This window comes from Benincasa hispida, chromosome 6 (genome assembly GCF_027475165.1).
Source record: "Benincasa hispida cultivar pf3 chromosome 6, pf3_genome.v1.1, whole genome shotgun sequence".
NCBI classification, from domain to species: domain Eukaryota; kingdom Viridiplantae; phylum Streptophyta; class Magnoliopsida; order Cucurbitales; family Cucurbitaceae; genus Benincasa; species Benincasa hispida.
This window is the reverse complement of record NC_143483.1, coordinates 56078522-56097097: the sequence shown is the minus strand read 5'-3', so window position 1 is coordinate 56097097 and position 18576 is coordinate 56078522. Positions and strand designations below refer to the sequence as shown.

The 18576-nt window shown below is 31.9% G+C and overlaps 1 long non-coding RNA gene across 1 annotated transcript; it reads right to left on the bottom strand.

Moving 5' to 3' along the window:
• Positions 1-16651: 16651 nt before the first annotated feature.
• Positions 16652-17439, bottom strand: LOC120079503 (uncharacterized). Its single transcript, XR_005482247.2, has 2 exons — positions 16958-17439; positions 16652-16866 (listed from the first exon to the last, which is right to left on the bottom strand). It is a non-coding gene; the product is annotated as an uncharacterized LOC120079503 (long non-coding RNA).
• Positions 17440-18576: the final 1137 nt, after the last annotated feature.

Genomic DNA, 18576 nt, shown 5'->3' with positions numbered 1-18576 from the left:
TTGTTTGTTCGGGATTATCCTTTGATCTGCAAACGGAGAGAGTAGACCAACGTCTCTACTCAATAAGCCTCCCATTTTGGGGATAAGACCGGATGAATAGCTGAGGACATAGCTTTGCAGGATGGAATTCACTCCTACCCGATTAGGGATAGTAGAAAGGTTGTTCTTTTGAAGTGCTGATTTTTGGGCTTGAACAAGAGGCCTCACCCTCTCATTGACTAGAAAGAGATTCGATTTGTTGATTGGATCATAAATCTTTTGTTCATTAGAGGATCAGTAGGACTTAAGGAATAAAAGGTAATTTCAGGGGTAAAACAGATATTCGACCCAACCGTTATTATGAACAACCTGCGAAGGGTTAACTTACTAATCATGGTTATATCGAGTGGACATAATATATCTACAGTGAGGGGAGTTCAGCTATGGGTTTTAATGGAGTAACCCATTAGTTAACGAATGGGGGTTAGTTAGGTCTAATGAGTTTAGCCAATTAATTTCGGATCGTTGGAGCCCATGATCTGTAGGTCCGCGAGGTCTCCCTACTAGCTTATAAATAGATTAGCTCTAGAGTACCGTGATAAGCTAATTTGAAACATTCAAATTAAAATTAAATAGAATTGGAGAAATAATATTTAAGTATGATTTAAATATTTGAAGATGGAATTGTGTAAAATTAATTTAATATTTGATATTAAATTAATTAGAATTAATTAAATTATTTAAATGATTGTTTATTAATTTTATCAAGAAAATTAATTTAAAATTAATAATATTTTTTAATTTTAAAATAAATTGATTTATGAAATCAATTTATCAAAAGTTGAAAAAGAAGAGAAAAACACATAATGAAAAATTGGTTTTCTCCAATGTCTTCTTCAAGTAGATCACACTAAACTCACCATCTTGGTCTTCAATTACTCCAAGTATGAGTTGCATCTCATGCAGCCATACTCATTGCATGATGATATGCAATGTATTAAAGAGATTGGAGTGATTTTGAGGCAATTCAATCGATAGAATTTCTCTAAAAAATTCGTGAGAAGAAAGAGTTCTTCATTGGGTTGCTTCTGTGAGTTTGTCTCCAAATTCCCTTTATTTCAACTTATTTTTAATCTCACAACTCAATCTAGAGCACCAAGAGGATAGTAGGGAAGATTGTGGGGTGGTCTACAACAAGATTCGGAGGAGATTTATAGCTGGATTTAAGCTTTAGAAAAAGTTCTATAAAGGTATGAGTTGAAACCCATCTATTTCTACTATAGCATGCTTTAGTTTTTGCCAAAATTAATGAATTTGAGTGCTTAAGAATCCTAGTCGCTTCCGCTGCATGCTGGTACATTCCAACAAACCTATAGTATTAATTATTAAATATAAATCAAATTCATATTAATATTTGAATCATATTCAAATATTTTTCTCCCAAATAAAACTTTATATTATAATGTATCATATACATTATAATATTTGCATTTCTTATAATTCATTTTAATTATATAATTAATTTTCTTTATTAATTTGAACAATTCAAATTAATCCAAATTAATTCAATTCTCTTTAATCCCAATTGAGCTAGTAAGGGGACCTTTTGAACCTATTGATTAAAGCTCCAATGATACTTGATTAATCAGTTAAACTCTTTAATTGAATTAATCAACTTTCATTAACTGTCGGTCACTCCACTAAAGACCGACAGCTGCACTCTTCGCACTATAGATAATTTTTTGTATCCACTAGATATAACCAATCAATAGGGCATCGACCCTTCATAACTTACTCATAAGTACAGATGGGTCAAAATTACCGTTTTGCCCCTGTAATTACATCTAACTCCTTAAGTACCACATATCTCTCTAATGAACAAAAAGTTATAGTCCAACTATAACCAAACTCATTTCAAGTGGAGAGGGTGTGGTGCTACATTGTTTAAGTCTTGGATAAACTCTTAAGGGAGCAAGTTCACTACTTACCTTAAGAATAGGGAAGGAGTGAATTCCTTCTTGTGAAGCTGGATTTCTAACTCCCCAAACAAATGAATCCTTAAAATGATAGGCATATTGAGTCAGCGAAACTGGTTATTCTCACCCATACAAATCAAAGGACCACTTCTATAGGCAGAAGTTTACAACTCACTCAAGATTCAGGTCAAATCACTTATGGTCATTGTGATGAAATGTAAATCTCTACTAACAACGGTGTTATATAGAGATACTAATCATTTTGTGGTCTGGTCTTATATAAACTCTTTGCATAAAATACCCCTGCTCGCATGTCTCCACATGAATTATTGGGATTATATCATTTGTAACACTTTACAACAATTGTAATAACTATAATGCGTGTTGTATTCAGGATAGAGTGCCTAACCTTATCCTTCTACTATATACTGTTTAGATTATCACTTAAATATGAAAAACCTATATGTTTCTACATACATGTTTAAGTTACAAAAGATAACCTTCGATCTTGGTTTATTTTTTTTGTGTGTGTTAATGCAACTAAATGTCAAATAAAATACCTCTTTTTTATTAGATAAATAAAGTGTTTGTACAATACAATTACAAACTACAAAACCACGAGATTTAGGGCATCAACCTCAACAATTTTTTACTTATCCTAAAGTTAGTAGGGTGTACATAATAAAAGAGAAAACCAATACATAGTACAAAAAAAAAAAAAAAAAAAAACTAGGGCATACAATACGCATCCAGTAAAATCTCCCACTTGCCCTAGACTAGATGTGGCTTGTCTCATAGACCCAAATTCTCCAAGTGACCATCAAACACCTTAGCCGTGAGGGCCTTTGTAAACGGATTGACAATATTGTGCTCCGGAGTAATCTTGGTGATGATCACGTCACTTGCACTCAATATGATTTCCACATTTGTGGCTCATGGGCTCGCTGGAATTAACTACAATACCACAATTATCACAATAAAAGGTGGTAAGCCTTAATATATCTTAAACAACTTCCAGGCCAGTCAAGAATTTCTAGAGCCAAACAACCTCATTGGCAGCTTCACAAAACACTACATATTTTGCCTCCATGGTGGAGTCAGATATATACCTCTATTTGGTGTTGCTTCAGACTACATCTTCTCCATTAAGAGTAAACACTGATCCTGAAGTGGATTTCCTAAAATTTCTATTGGTCTAAAAATCAGAGTCGGCATATCCTATAAGGATTAAATCCTTATACCTATACACAAGCATGTATTCTCTTAAGATACTTAAGGATGGTTTTAACGATGATCCAGTGATCTAATCTTGGATTAAACTGATATTTATTGGCTATCCCAACTACATAGCAAGTATCAAGTCTAGTACATAACAGTGCATACATCAGGCTGCCAACAACTGATAAATAGGGGATCCGTCTCATCTTCTCAACTTCTTGAGGTGTCTTAGGACACTGTTCTTTGGACAAGAAAACTCCTTGCCTAAAAGGTAGTAAACCTTTCTTGGAGTTTTGCATCGAATATTTGATGGGCAGGTTATCAATAATGATGCCTGAGACAAGGCCAGCGATTTATTCTTACGATCACTAAATATCAGAATATCGAGAACAAACTGCATCTCTCCCAAATATTTCATTTGGAATTGGGTCGTCAATCGCCATTTTATGTCAGTTAGTAGACCTACATCGTTCCCAATGAGTAGAATATCGTCTACGTATAACACTAAGAAAACCATTGAATTGTTGATGATTTTCTTGTATACACAAGATTCATCAACATTTTGATCAAAGTCATAAGATTTGATTGTAGTATTAAACCTTATATTCCAAGATCAAGAAGCTTGTTTCAATCCATAAATGGACCAATTGAGCTTGCAAACCTTTTGCTCTTGACTTTGGGTTATGAATCCCTTTGGTTGTTGAATATAGATTGTCTCCTCAAGATTGCCATTCAGAAAGGAAGTCTTGATGTTCATAGTCAACTTCCTCTATTTGGGTATAACCCTTTGCCACTAGTCTGGCCTTGAAGGTGTACCTTACCATCTGCACCCATCTTCCTCTTGTAGATCCATTTGAAATCTATAGATTTTACCCCATCAGGTTGGTCCATAAGATCCCAGACTGAATCGAAGTATCTAGACTCCATTTTGAGATTCATAGCTTTGATCCATTCATCTTATCTACATCATCCATTGCCTGTTTATAAGATAATGGATTCTCAACTTCCCCATCAGATATGATAGGGTTTCTGTTAAACCCATATAACAAAAAAGTGGGTTTGTAACCCTCGCACTACATCAAGGCTCCCTCAACAATTGAGGTGGATGCTACCTACTAGATGAAACAACTGTTGGGGTTGATGTTTTACATCTTATAGGGTCCTATAGTTTGTAATTGTATTTTACAAACATCTTACTTATTTAATAAAATATATGATGTTTTATTTCATTTTTAGTTGCATTAACCAAAACCAATAAACTAAGATCCAAAGTTATCTTGTAGTTTAAACATGTATGTAGAGACATACGAGTGGATCATGTTTTAAGTGATAGCCTAAATGGTCTGTAGTAGATGGATAAGGTTGGATACCTTATCCTGGTAACACTACGAGTATGACCTGCTTTGTAGATCTTTCAATTGTTGTAAAGTACTACAAATGATCTGATCCTGATCATTCATGTGGAGACATATGAGTAGGGATATTCTATATCAATGAGTTTGTATAATACCAGACCATGAAATGTTTAGTCTTATTATATAATGTCGTTCATAATAGAGACTTACATTTCACCAAGATGACCATAAGTAACATGACCTGAATTCTAAGTAAGTTATGAACTCCTACCTATAAAGGCGGTTCTTTGATTTATATGGGTGAGAATGGCTAGATCGCAGACTCAACAAGCCTACCTTTTTGGGGATTTGTCTGAATGGGGAGCTGGGAACACAACTACACAAGAAAAAATTCACTCCTTCCCTAATGTCAGTGTAAGTGGATAAATTGCTCCCTTAAGGGCTGATTCCAAGGATGGAACAATGTGGCGCCACACCCTCTCCTGGCTCGAAAGGGGTTTGGTCATAGTTGGACTATGATTTATTGTTCATTAGAGGGATCAATGGTACTTAAGGAGTTAGATATAACTACAACGAGCAATTTATGAAGGATCATCGTACTGTTGACTGGCTATATCCAATGGACACAAAAATACATCTGTAGTGCAAAGAGTACAAACGTCGGTCTTTACTAGAGTGTCTGACAATTAACGGATAGTAAATAATTTAATTAAAGAGTTTAATTAATTATTCACATACTTTTGAAGCTTCAAGTTATAGGTCCATGAGACCCCTCGGTAGCTCAACGAGAATAAATGAGAATAAGTTTTTGGATTAATTTGATTAGTTCAAATTAATTAAGGAAATTAATTATATGTGATATAATTAATTTAATTCTAATTATATATGATATAATTACTATAATGTATTTGATACATTATATTATAAAGTTTATTATAGATGAAATAAATATTTGAATGTGATTCAAATATGAATTATATGAATTGAATTCATATAATTAAATTTAATATAAATGAGATTTATATTAAAATCTATTGGTAGAAGAGTATTGAAACTATAAGTTATATTCCATTTGATACAATATAGAAACTATAGGTTATATATTATATTTGATTAACATAAAGCTTAATATATATATTTTATGATAAGGTAGTTATCATATAAATTTATATATTAAATGATTTATTTAAAATCTACGTGATAGTAGGGCGGACTGTTTTTCTTTTCTTTCTCTGGCATTTTCTTTCACAGAGAACATAGAAAGTGACAGAGATCTGACATTCCCATCATCATTCTCCTTTCTTTCATCTCTTTAATTCCCTCACCAAAATAGCCATAGCCGACAAACTTTTGGGTTCTCATCCATAAGAATACAGAGGAAATTTCGTGGTGGGATTCGTCGATTCAAAGGGTTCAATTGAAGAATCTTTCTTCAAATGTATGGGTTCTAAACCCTAATTTTAATTTTTGTATTTTGTTTTAAGCATACTGTAAATTTCTAAATTAAATACATATTTTTTCTGTTCATTTGTAAAAAATTTCGTGTTATGTGAAATTGGGAAATTGGGACGATCCTATATTCTACTCAAGGACTTTTCAAAGGGTTCCTTCACCAACATCAACAATTCTTGTTGATGTACTAGGCTCTTCAACAACTCTTGTTGAAGGTTCAATAGTTTCGTCGAAAAGTTCATTTAATATTATCTTACTGCGTGGTTTATGCTCCCTGATGCAGTCCCCTTCTAAAAATGTAGTGTTTATCTATACAAACACTTTATTATCTTTAGGATCATAGAAGTAACCACCTCTTATTCATTTGAGGTAGCCTAGAAATAGACATAATTTTGAACATGGGTTCAATTTCTTAGGATTAGCCACAAGTACATGTGTTAGGAAACCCTAAATCTTGAAATGGCGTAAAACCTTTACAACCATTCCATAATTTCAAAGGTGTTTTTATAAATACTCTTGGATGGAACACAATTTATAGGTTGCAATTTGTATTGCATAATCCCAGAACGAGTTATGTAAGTAAGCATAACTCATCATAGACCGAAACATATCCAAAAAGCTTTGATTTCTCCTTTTTGATATACCATTCTGCTAAGGTGCACCAGATGCTGAGAGTTGAGATACAATTGAAGGATCCCGTTTTAAAGAGAACTTATGAGCGGAAGTGGATCGTCCAAATCTCATTTCAATTGAAATAAACATTTATATTAAATAGTATAGATTTGTTGGGTTTTATGTCCTAAAACCCGTGGTTTGTAAACAATAAAACTTATTCTGAAAATTCAATAAGTTGTTATTGAATATATGTATTGCTTATTAGAAATCTAATAAACCTAAAAGTCCCTTGACTATTACATGAATACTTGAACTTTATATGGAGACATAAAAGTGGATCGGGTTTGAGTAAATAGTTAAAATGAACTGGCAATACTATTGGATGTGGCCTACTCTGTAGTGGTTACAAAGAGTTGTAAAGTGCTACAAACGAAGTGATCCTAATTCGTACATATTATGACATGAGAAGTGTGGGCGTCCTGTGCAAATGAGTTTGTACAAGATCGGACCACAAAATCAATCACTCTTACTTTATAACACTATTTACTGTTTAAGACTGACTATTTCAAAGTGATGACCTAGGTAACTTGACCTTAGTCTTTAGCTAACCTCCCTTAAGTTCTTACGAAGGTTACATAATTACAAGCATACAACCAAGACATTACTTTTATAGAAAAATATTCACAGGTGGCCCAAACATTCCTACAAAAACCCTAGTCCCTCACAAAACATATGTACATAAACAGATTATTAACCTAAGTCTTTTAATTGGCAAGCAGCAGCAGGATCACCTTTGAGGAAACTGACCGCTACCTAAAAAGGGAAAACACAGAAATTCTGTGAGCTAAAAGCTCAGTGAAAAACTACAAAATCGTAAAGCAACAAACGTAGCATCACTATAAATATGTAAATATACCAATGAGTAAAGTCAAGCAATTGTCTCTATATGTAGCTGTAAACTATTCTCAGACATCATTAAATATTATTATTCCCTAGTTGAGAACGAGCCTAAACGCTCTAGCTTCTAAACGTTTATTACCAACCAAGAAACCCATATTTCGGGCTCTCATTCATAACTGTCGACGTGCACGTGGCCATACTAAGTGCCATTATATTTTAGGTACTTCAGCTCAGATACCTTCTCAAATTTGTCCTTCGGTATCGAGCTACTATGATACCTTCTCATATGTCCTTCGGTATCAAATTGGCCAGATACCTTCTCAAATGTCCTTCGGTATCAAGCCAGGTACCTTCTCAAATGTCCTTCGGTACCTAATTGGTTAGATACATTCTCAACGTCCTTCGGTATCAAATGTGTATTTTGTAACATCAAATTAAGTTCCATTGCCTAGTATTTACACAAGAGTTATTCCATTGTCACTCACTTACACAGGAACTCATTCTCTCATAGCCTTTCTCTAGGAAGCATATATCAAAATAAAAAACATAGCTTTTGTAATGATTACACAACATACCTTGGCCTGTGTTACACACATACAAGCCGAGAAACATGCATTAAGTTATTCTCCAACCATTTGTTGCTCAGGAAAGTATAAATACTTCATTAATGTCAATGTGCTTTACTTGATCATATATGCATGAGTATTGGAAACCTTAAGTTTACTGAGTCACTCACCGTTCATCGAGCTCTTATTGGTTTATACGCTTCCCCTAGCTTTTCTTGGCGTGAAAAGATATAATTCCCGATTAAACTACTTAGAATTCCTAGTAAAATATCTAAAATAATTCATTTATTAAAGGAACTTCCATCAATACAGACAGCTTTACTGGCGACATCCCCCTGAGCGATGCTAGCGAGATCCCCCCTGAGCGATACTAGCGAGATCCTCTAGAGCGATGCCAGCGAGATCCTCTAGAGCGATACCAGCGAGATCCTCTAGAGCGATACCAGCGAGATCCTTTAGAGGGATACCAGTGAGATCCTTTAGAGCGATACCAACGAGATCCTCTAGAGCGAGATCAAATTTTTCCTGTGAAATTCTTAGCGATACTCACCTCAATTCCTAGCGAGATTTTCCCCTAGACCGAGATCCTTCTAATAAAATCAGCAAGATTTCCTTTATAAGCGAGATCCTTATGCCCAAATCTCGCTATAATTCTCCACGATGAACTGCTTGCTTGTTCCTCACAAGCAGCTGTCTGCTTATGCACTAATTCCTTGTTATAACTTCAAAATTTCATAACTCAAAATCCAGAGCTCTTTTTAAGAAACTTTCTTCTACAAACCTGTTTAGATTTGAGTTAGCTTCCTTGTTTTAAAATTTCAGCCTAGAATTCTTTATAATTTGGCTTGGAACTTCTAAATTTCACCTTGGGCCCTGGTTAATCCGTGGTTCTGCCTCTTCTGCAAATTCTCCACTTTTGTTCTTTTCCTCTTGCAATCTTTCTCCAGCAGGATAACTTTGAAAACTAGATTCTCCCAGCTTTCAAATGACTTTGAATTCGCTAAATTTTCACTTGTCAATTGCCAAAACCATGCTTTTGAAGTTTCACTTCCCTTTTTAATCTTTCTGCCGCTTCCTGAGTTCAAAGAATAAATTGTCACGTCACTCCACACTTAGTGCCTCCAGCCAGACTAATGATTGAGTTTTTTCATTTGATATATTTTCCTTCCTTCCTTCATAATCCCTATAAATAACATGAATTTTTATTTAATAAATATGTAATATAACATTCCTTTGGCTAAACATGATTATCTAGGAAACCTAAGTTCGGGGTTTACATTAACGTACTAATCATGGTTATATCGAGTGGACATAATATATCTACAGTGAAGGGTGTTCAATTGTGAATTTTAGTGGAGGGACCCATTAGTTAATGAATGGGGGTTAATTCGGTGTAATGACTTTAGCCAATTAATCTCGAATCGTTGAAGCCTATGATCTGTAGGTCCGCGAGGTCCCCCTACTAGCTCGTAAATGGATTAGCTTTAAAGTAATGTTATAAGTTAATTTGAAACATTCAAATTAGAATTAAAGAAATTAGTAATTATATAAGATATAATTACACGTTTAATTTTAAGAATTAAATGGAATTGGAGAATTAATACTTAAATAAGATTTAAATATATGAAGGTGGATTTGTGTAAAATTAATTTAATATTTGATATTAAATTAATTAGAATTATTGTTTAAATAATTATTTATTATTTTTATTTGAAATTAACTTTGTAAAATTAATAATATTTATAATTTTATAAATCAAATTGATTTTTGGAATCAATTTTGTAAAAATAGAAAAGTTAAAAAATCACAAAATGGAAATTCGGTTTTTTCCATTATCATCTTCAAGTTGCTCATACTAAACCCACTCTCTTTGACATCAATAACTCCAAGCATGAGTTACATCTCATGCAGTTCTTCTTTACATGATAGTCTACAATATATTGAGAAGATTGGAGTGGAATTGAGGCATGCAATCTATAGAATTTTTGCTGAAAAATTCGTGGTGAAGAAGGTGTTATTCAAGTGGATTGCTGCTCTGAGTTTTTCTCCAAGTTTCCTTCATTCAAGCTTATTTTGAGTCCCACGACTCAATCTAGAGCTCCAAGAGAATAGTGGGTAAGATCTTGAGGTGGTCTACAACAAGATTTGGAGAAATCTACAACTGGAATTGAGCTTTGAAGAAGTTCTACAAAGGTATGACAAACCCTCTTATTTTAGTATGAGCATGCTTTAGTTTCTGCCAAAATTAATGAATTAGAGTGCTTATTGATCCTTGTTGCTTCCGCTGCTTGCTGATACAATCCAACAATTGGTATCAGAGTATCATTTAAGCATTCAATTCGGTTTAATATTGGTATAGTGGGTATTTTTCATGAGTTATATGAAAATGGTGCACTGATATGATTTTTTGAGATTTGACATTTAATTTCTCTTTAATTTCTTGATTAAATTTGTAATTGGCTCTTGTTTAATGAGCTTATATGTGTTCTCAAGAGTCTATAATTTATTTGGAGTAATTGGAATTGAAATTAAAATGTAATTGAAGAAACAAGTGAAGAAGGTCGAGTTGCAGATTCCAGTTTTTCAGCATCTGCTCAAATATCGCCGTTGAGGTTTAAATGCTAGACTTCGTCTAGCTACGGGCGTTAAACGATGTGAAGAAAATCTAGACGATCATATAGCTATGGGCACTGATCGTTGAAGTGATGTGCACTAAACAATCATATAGCTACGGGAGCTAAAAGATGCAGTGAAGTGCTATACGATGGCACTACACAATCGTGTAGCTTTGCGCGGCAGCTAAACGATGCGTTGAAGTGCTATATGATGGCACTACACGATAATGTAGCTTTGTGTGTGCGCTAACGATAAAAAAGAGGCGTTGTACGATGGCGTTATGCGATCGTGTAGTTTTGATCGACGCTAAATGATGACACTATATGATAGATGGAAGACACTACACAATCTGTAGCTTGGTCAGGCACTATACGATGACGCTACACGATCAGGCAAACACTAGACGATGGTGAGGCACCTCATTGTTCAAGCCCCAAAATCAACCCTTAAGGGAATAATTTATCTTCTTACCCTAACTATAAGGAAGAAGTGAATTCCTTCTTATGTAGCTGTATTTCCAGCTCCCCAACCAAATGATTAGAAAACCTCTTTTCCCTCTCTCTCATTTCTTTACGTAAAATTGAGTGGTTTGATGGTTGAGGGGGTTATAAAGCCCTCATCTTTTCTTTTAATTCAAAATTCAAACTCAAAATTTGAATTTTAATAATATATTTATATTAACTAACTTAATATATATAAATATTAAACTATATGTTATATCACATATAACATATAACCTATAGTTTATATTATATCACATATAATATAACTTATAGATTTTATATTAATCACATTCATATAATTTAATATTTGAACCACATTCAAATAACAACCCCTTTCATCAAACTATATAAATTTAATATGCATATTAGTATTAATTTTAACATATAGTTTCTATATGAATCATATTCACATAATTAATATTTGAATCATATTCAAATATTTATTTCTCTCATAAAACTATATAAAATTAATATGAATCATATTCACACTAAATTTTAACATATAGTTTTTATATGAATCATATTCAAATATTTATTTCTCTCATAAAAATGTATCAACATACATTATATTATATAATGTATCAATATACATTATTTAACTGTATCTTATATAATTAATTCTCTTTAATTAATTTGAACAATTCAAATCACACCAAAATTAATTTGATTCTCATCAGTCTTCCTTGAGCTAACGAGGGGCCCTTATGGACCAGTAGATTGAAGCTTCAATGATATGAGATTAATTTATTAAACTCTTTTAACCAAATTAATCATCATTCATTAACTGTCGGTTACTCCACTAAAGACCGACAGCTAAACTCTTCGCACTATAGATATATTTACGTGTCAATTGGATATTGTCAATCAACAGTACGTTGACCTTTCACAAATTACTCGTAAGTACAATTTGATCAAATTACCGTTTTACCAATGTAGTTACATCTAATTTCTTAAGTATCACTGATCCCTCTAATGAACAATTAGTCATAGTTCAACTATGATCAAACCCCTATCAAGCCAGAAGATGGTGAGGGATCTCATTGTTCAAGCCCTAAAATCAACCCTTAAGGGAACAATTTATCTTCTTACCATAACTGTAGGGAAAGAGTGAATTCCTTCTTGTGTAGTTGTGTTTCCAGCTCTCCAATCAGACGAATCCCCAAAATGGTAGGCTTATTGAATCGACGAATTTGGCCACTCTCACCCTTATAAATCAAAGAATCGCCCTCATAGGCAGGAATTCACAACTCACTTAGAATTAAGGTCAAGTCACCTTTGGTCATCCTGGTGAAATGTAAGTCTCTTTTAGCAACGACGTTATAAAAATAGACTTGAAGAACTTTAGAGACGTTATAAAAAGGATCATAAGGCATACATACATCAAAGTTAGCTTCCACTTAAAGAAATTTAGAGAAAGAATGTGTAGAGCTTACAATAAAAAAAATGTCAAACTTTTAACAAAAATGGTAGTAAAAGGTATTGAAGAAGGGAAGAGAGAAAAAATATGCAAAATAGAGAAGTAAGGCAATATTAACGATTTATATTCATATAACAGTAAAGATGTTTTTGAACTATACTTTTAAAGTTTAAGGGTAATTTTGAAACTTTTGAAAATTCAGCGGTATTTTTGACACAAAACACTAACCATTTCCATCCAAAACAAGTAGCAAGGTTATGTTTAACTCGTTTTGGAAGTTTGATGGTGTTTTAGAAACTTTTGAAAGTTCAAAGGTATTTTTGACACAAAGTACAAATTTTAGAGATATTTGGTACGATTTAGTCTAAATATTTTAGGCATAGAAGTTTGATTTACAATGAATGTGAATGCATATAAATGGTCACTCTAATAATTTTGGATTTTCATGATACCAGAGTATAGTCAAATTGAGAGTGGAGAGAGAAAAAATATCATAAATATAAAAAAAAAAAAAAAAAAAAAGTTGCCCATTTTTAGTGAGAAATGGGGACAAAATTTTCCGAATGTGAGACAAATAAATATCATTCATAATGTAATTTCTTTTTCTTCATCTTGTTTTGTTGTTTAAAAACTAATATTTTAAAAATAAACATTTTTTTTTAAAAAAAATACAATATTACCGAATGTAATAATTTAAAGTCTATATATGTTCTCTCGAGTACAAAAGAATATGAGGTTTAGATTTAAACTCTAATTTGAGTTTTTTTTTTTTTTTTTGAGAAAAAAGTTTTTTCAAACCTACAATTCAAAGTATTTTAATTAATATTTATGACAAAATTAATTATATCATTCTCCAAAGTAGGTAAGCATATAAATATAAATTACAACTTTAGTTTACAATTTTTTTGTATTTATTTGATCCATCTATTTCACACATAAAATAAAAATAAAAAAATAGAGGCATCTATTGCTAGGTCCCATAACATTTAATTTTGTGTTTAATACATTCCTAACATATTCTATTTTTTTTTTTTAAAAAAAAAATTGATATGTTAGATATAAAGTTGAGTTTTTTTTGTTTAATGGAACCATAAATTTTCAATTTTGTATTTAATGTGTTTGTGAATTTTGAAAATGTTAAATAAAATCAAGATTTATTAAATACAAAATAAAAAAAATTCAATTACCTATCATGCACGCAACAAAAAGTTTCATGACTTATTAGACATTTTTTAATTATGAGGAGAAATAAAATAATATTTGACAAATTTTAATTTTAAACAAAAAAAATTAGTTACGGTAATGAATAATAAATTTGTGTAATTTAATTATATGAATAAAATAGATTATCATTTCAATTATTTTTATATTGATGTTTAATTTATAATTTATTAAATATAATTATTTGAAAATATATATGGTTTGAAATGCAACTATTTTGTTTAATCTAAATTGTTTGTTAAAAGATTTGTCTTTTATAAAAAAGAATAATTATTCTAAGAATTTCAACCAATTAAAAATGAGAATAAATGTGAACAAGTAAATTAATATGAAAGCATAAACTTGAGATTTGTATACTGTTATGGAAGATAGCAAATTTTTAGGAAAGACGAAATCTAAAAAGTTGTATTTAATAATAGTTTTTGCTTTTGCATTTTAGAACAAATTTAGGAGTGATTTTAGTATATTAATTTATAATTTGTTTTATCAAACAATTTAGACGATTAAGATTTTTATATAATCACTTTTTACAATTGCAAAAGTAAATCCCAAACGGAGTCTTAGTATCAATACTTTTGTAGTTTATAGACCGGATAGATGTAAAACTTAAAGTTTGGGGACTAGATTGGTAAACTTTAACAATATTTTAAGTTTGTTTTTTAATTGTTATGACTTAGACCATGTTTCATTATCATTTTGTTTTTTTTAAATTGTACTTGCTTTCTCACCATTCTTTACCATGATTTTCATATTTTCTATAAAAAGATATATTTATAGTTTATTTGTTTCACAAATTTTGCAATGGATTTTCAAATAAAAAATTAATATAAATCCCATTTGGTAGCTATTTGGTTTTTTTATTTTTAGTTTTTAAAAATTAAGCTTACAAACACCTTTTACATCTCTAGATTTATTGCTTTGTTATCTACTTTCTACTCACATGTTTTAAAACCATGCCAAAAATTAGAAAATAAAAAAAAGTATATGTTAAAAACTTGTTTTTGTTTTTAGAATTTGACTAATAATTATACTCACATGCTTAAGAAATATGTAAATTATTATAGGAAATTTGGAGGAAATAGGCTTAGTTTTCAAAAACTAAAAAAAAAAAGAAAAAGAAAAAGAAATGGTTAGCAAATGGGTCTATCCTTATTTGTTTGACATGATTTCACTTTTTAAAATCTAAAATATTATTAACATATATGACATGAGTTTTCTAATACCCTTTATAATACATGAGAGATGAAGAGTAAAAAAAAAATAACATAATGAACTAATGGTTTAAATATCAATTAATCTGTACAAATTATTTTGAATTAATTATTAAATATAAATAAAATATTTAGACTTAATAAATTTCAATCCATACATTTATCATTAATATTTTAGAGTATAAGAATTTATTATTAATTATTTATATTTTAATCGTAACGACCGGCTCCCTAGGACTTAAACTAGACCATTACTATAGACATGATTGCATACAATTCAAATTGATATATTTTCATGATTTAGTAAAATCAAATAAATAACATAAAATAATTAACTTTAATAAAACTAAATAACTGAAACTCATTTAATATGGTACCCTTAAAACTATAAAACAAAGCTAAAAATTTCTTTTAAAAAGTTTAAAAGCATAATTACCAAAACTTCGAGTTCAAACATCAAAACTAGAAAGTTTAAAACATGAGCAGAAACATATGAATGGTCTGAGTGGTTTGATCATGGATTCTGCTTGTCATTTGCCGATGTCCCCTTACCTTTTCTTGAAAGAGAAACATGAAAAAGAATGAGTATAAAACACTCGATAAGTAACCCCACTACTCGGATTAGGCTAAGCATTTATGTCCAATAAATGTGACATGAACCAAACATCTTGAGCTAGTGGGACCTAATCTGAAGTGCTAAAACTGTACATGGACTGTTATTTGAGTGAACAATTTAACCCACCCTACCGTAGATAATATGTACTCATATTAACCAGCGAACCTGAAGAGACACATCACTGGTAGACCCAAAGGCATAAATAAACTGGTGGACCCCAAGGCGCACATAAATTAATGGACCTGAAGGCGCACTTAACTGAATCTAAGGTGTACATAGCTACTAGTAAGACGGAAATTGTCACTAATTTAATCTTTTAAAAAAACATATAATAAAATGGTCCTTTATCATGAAATTAACATAACATAAATTCATGAGTTCATAGCATAATATCTCATAAAATCATAGCATGGATAACTGAATTTCTTTCACAAGGAGAATATACCTTTTTTGGCAACTGTTTGGCAAAAAATAAAAAATAATATTTTTTTAACTTTGTTTTGCCTGGCACAAAGGCAACTCCAATAGTATGTAGCATAACAACTCATAATATAGACTCATGCCCAATTATCCTTTTAATATATCTCATAAAACTCAAAGTCGTGCTCAAACATGTATAACGTACTTCAAACATTTTTTATCATATGTTCATATACTTTTCTCATCAGTTCATACAATCTCAGAACCAACAAAATTAACCTTAAATTTATCGTCTGGGACGAAGGTGGTTCCAGTAAGATTACTTACCTCAATTAAATCTAAATGAACTCAAGCAAGTTCATCTTCTCTTTGCCAAACAAGACATTGAAATAAGACCTAAAACCTAAAATTTAAATTAAATCTTCCGGGATCTAATTCCAATTAACCAAATTAATCCAAAATTTAATCTCCGAATAACCACCCAAAATGTGGTTTGATCCGAAACCACTTCCAAACTTCAATTAGGATATCCAAACTAGAAATTTCTCCAAAATAACCTCCCAAATCACCATGAAATCAAAACCCAAGCCAAAATTTAGTAGATATTTGAGATTAAATAAAAATCCAAACAAAAGCCAAACAACATCTCACCCAAAAAATTTAGTGGATATTTGAGATTAAATAAATATCCAAACAAAAGACAAACAACATCTCACCCAAAAGTACCAGAATCACCAAAATCGCCTGTTGAAGTTGCTGGACAACGGATCTAAAACCTCCCAAAAACTCCAATTCAACCTTCTAATGCCAAGAGGAAAAAGAAATCAAACCCAATTCATAGTGGGTGTTCAAAATTTAAGCAAAAAATTTAACCAAACTAGCCAAATCTTACCCAAATCTCAAAATTCTTGAGAGAACCAAGTGGCAGCTGGCTCGACAATGAGGCGACAATTTTCGACAGCAGATAACTTCAGGCGGCCTACGACAGAAGATGTAGAGGCAATAGAGGGTTCGACAAGCACCAGATCTGTGCACAGAAACGACGCACGATTGACTGGGCACACGAACGACAGCGACGATTCCTTCGACGACCGGTAACGGAGATGAACGGCGATGAAGACTCCACCATTTGAAGTTCGGTTGCAGTGCCTGTGAAGGTGAGAACAACGGAAGAAAACGCTGCGCGAGGTTGAGAGAGAGAGATTCCCTAATCCCCCTCCCCCCTTCCCCTCCCCTTCCTTAACCTTTAACTTAATTTCAAACTTATATATATAAACTCATTTTCTTCTTCTTTTCCAAATTTTAAAAAAAATCCAAATCCCAGGAAATAGAATCTCCCAATTTTAATTCAACTTCCCAAATTAAATCTAAATTGAAATAAATCCCAAATTCTTCTTACATTAAAACTTAAATTCCAAAATTCTTCATTGAGAAAAATTTAAAAATTGAATTATCCTTTAATAATTCAATTCAACTTCCAAAATTCAAAATAACATTCTCAAATATTATAACATAATTGAATTTAAATTACATAAAAAAAAATCAGGACGCCATATTCTTTCCTTCTCAAGAAACTTTCGTCCTCGAAAGTTCATTCCTAAAACCCTGGATACTGAGCTCTCATCTCGTTCTTTGGATTCCAAACTGATTCATCATCCCGTGTGTAGACGTACTTAAAACTTTCACGCTATGTGAAGATCTATACTTTTTGTATACATAAGTAACTTCTCCAAATCTCCAAAGTAAACACCAATTCTAAATCTTAAGTTAAATGGTTTAGCATATTCCTAACATCCGACACGAACAACCATGTGACTTTAGTGCATCCACCATTAATCATGCTAACCAAATAGGCTTTTTGTGCCTTGGTTAACACTCTTTCTTGTTCTTATATCTGAAAATATTTTGGCCAACTTTAGTTTTGGCCATTTCACATGTAAAACTTGTCTTTACAAGAGTGTTAAGCCACTCTCCTTATAGAAACAGTCTGTACTAATGTGGTTCTCGACCATCTAATCTATGACTAAGTAATATTAAACTTTACATGTCCAAACCTACCAAGGTTATAACTAGCATTCACTATGCCAGCAAACCTATGCCCTCTTCCTTTACGTACCATAACAATAACTTTGTATAAGGAAAGCTAGGTAAACATGGCCTTTCATACTAACTTAGCATAGTTTACAAACATAGGACATGAATGAATATATGGAAACATAATCACAAACAACACTATAGTATATGGAGTTAGAATGAAAAGTGTACCTTTCTACATAGGGTCGGACCTCTCGGCCTTGTGTCAAGTCATAGTATAGTCTCGTCCTCGTTGTTCTCGCCTTTCAGCAGTTCCCTGATTTGCATATGAGGGCTAATCACTGCCACTTTCGATATTCCTTTAAGGGCACCTATCAAACATATACCCATTCTGACGATACTGGTAATTTCTTGTGTCAACTAAATAGCCCTAATGACGACTCCCACAAGAACTACATACTGGTCTATCAAAACTTT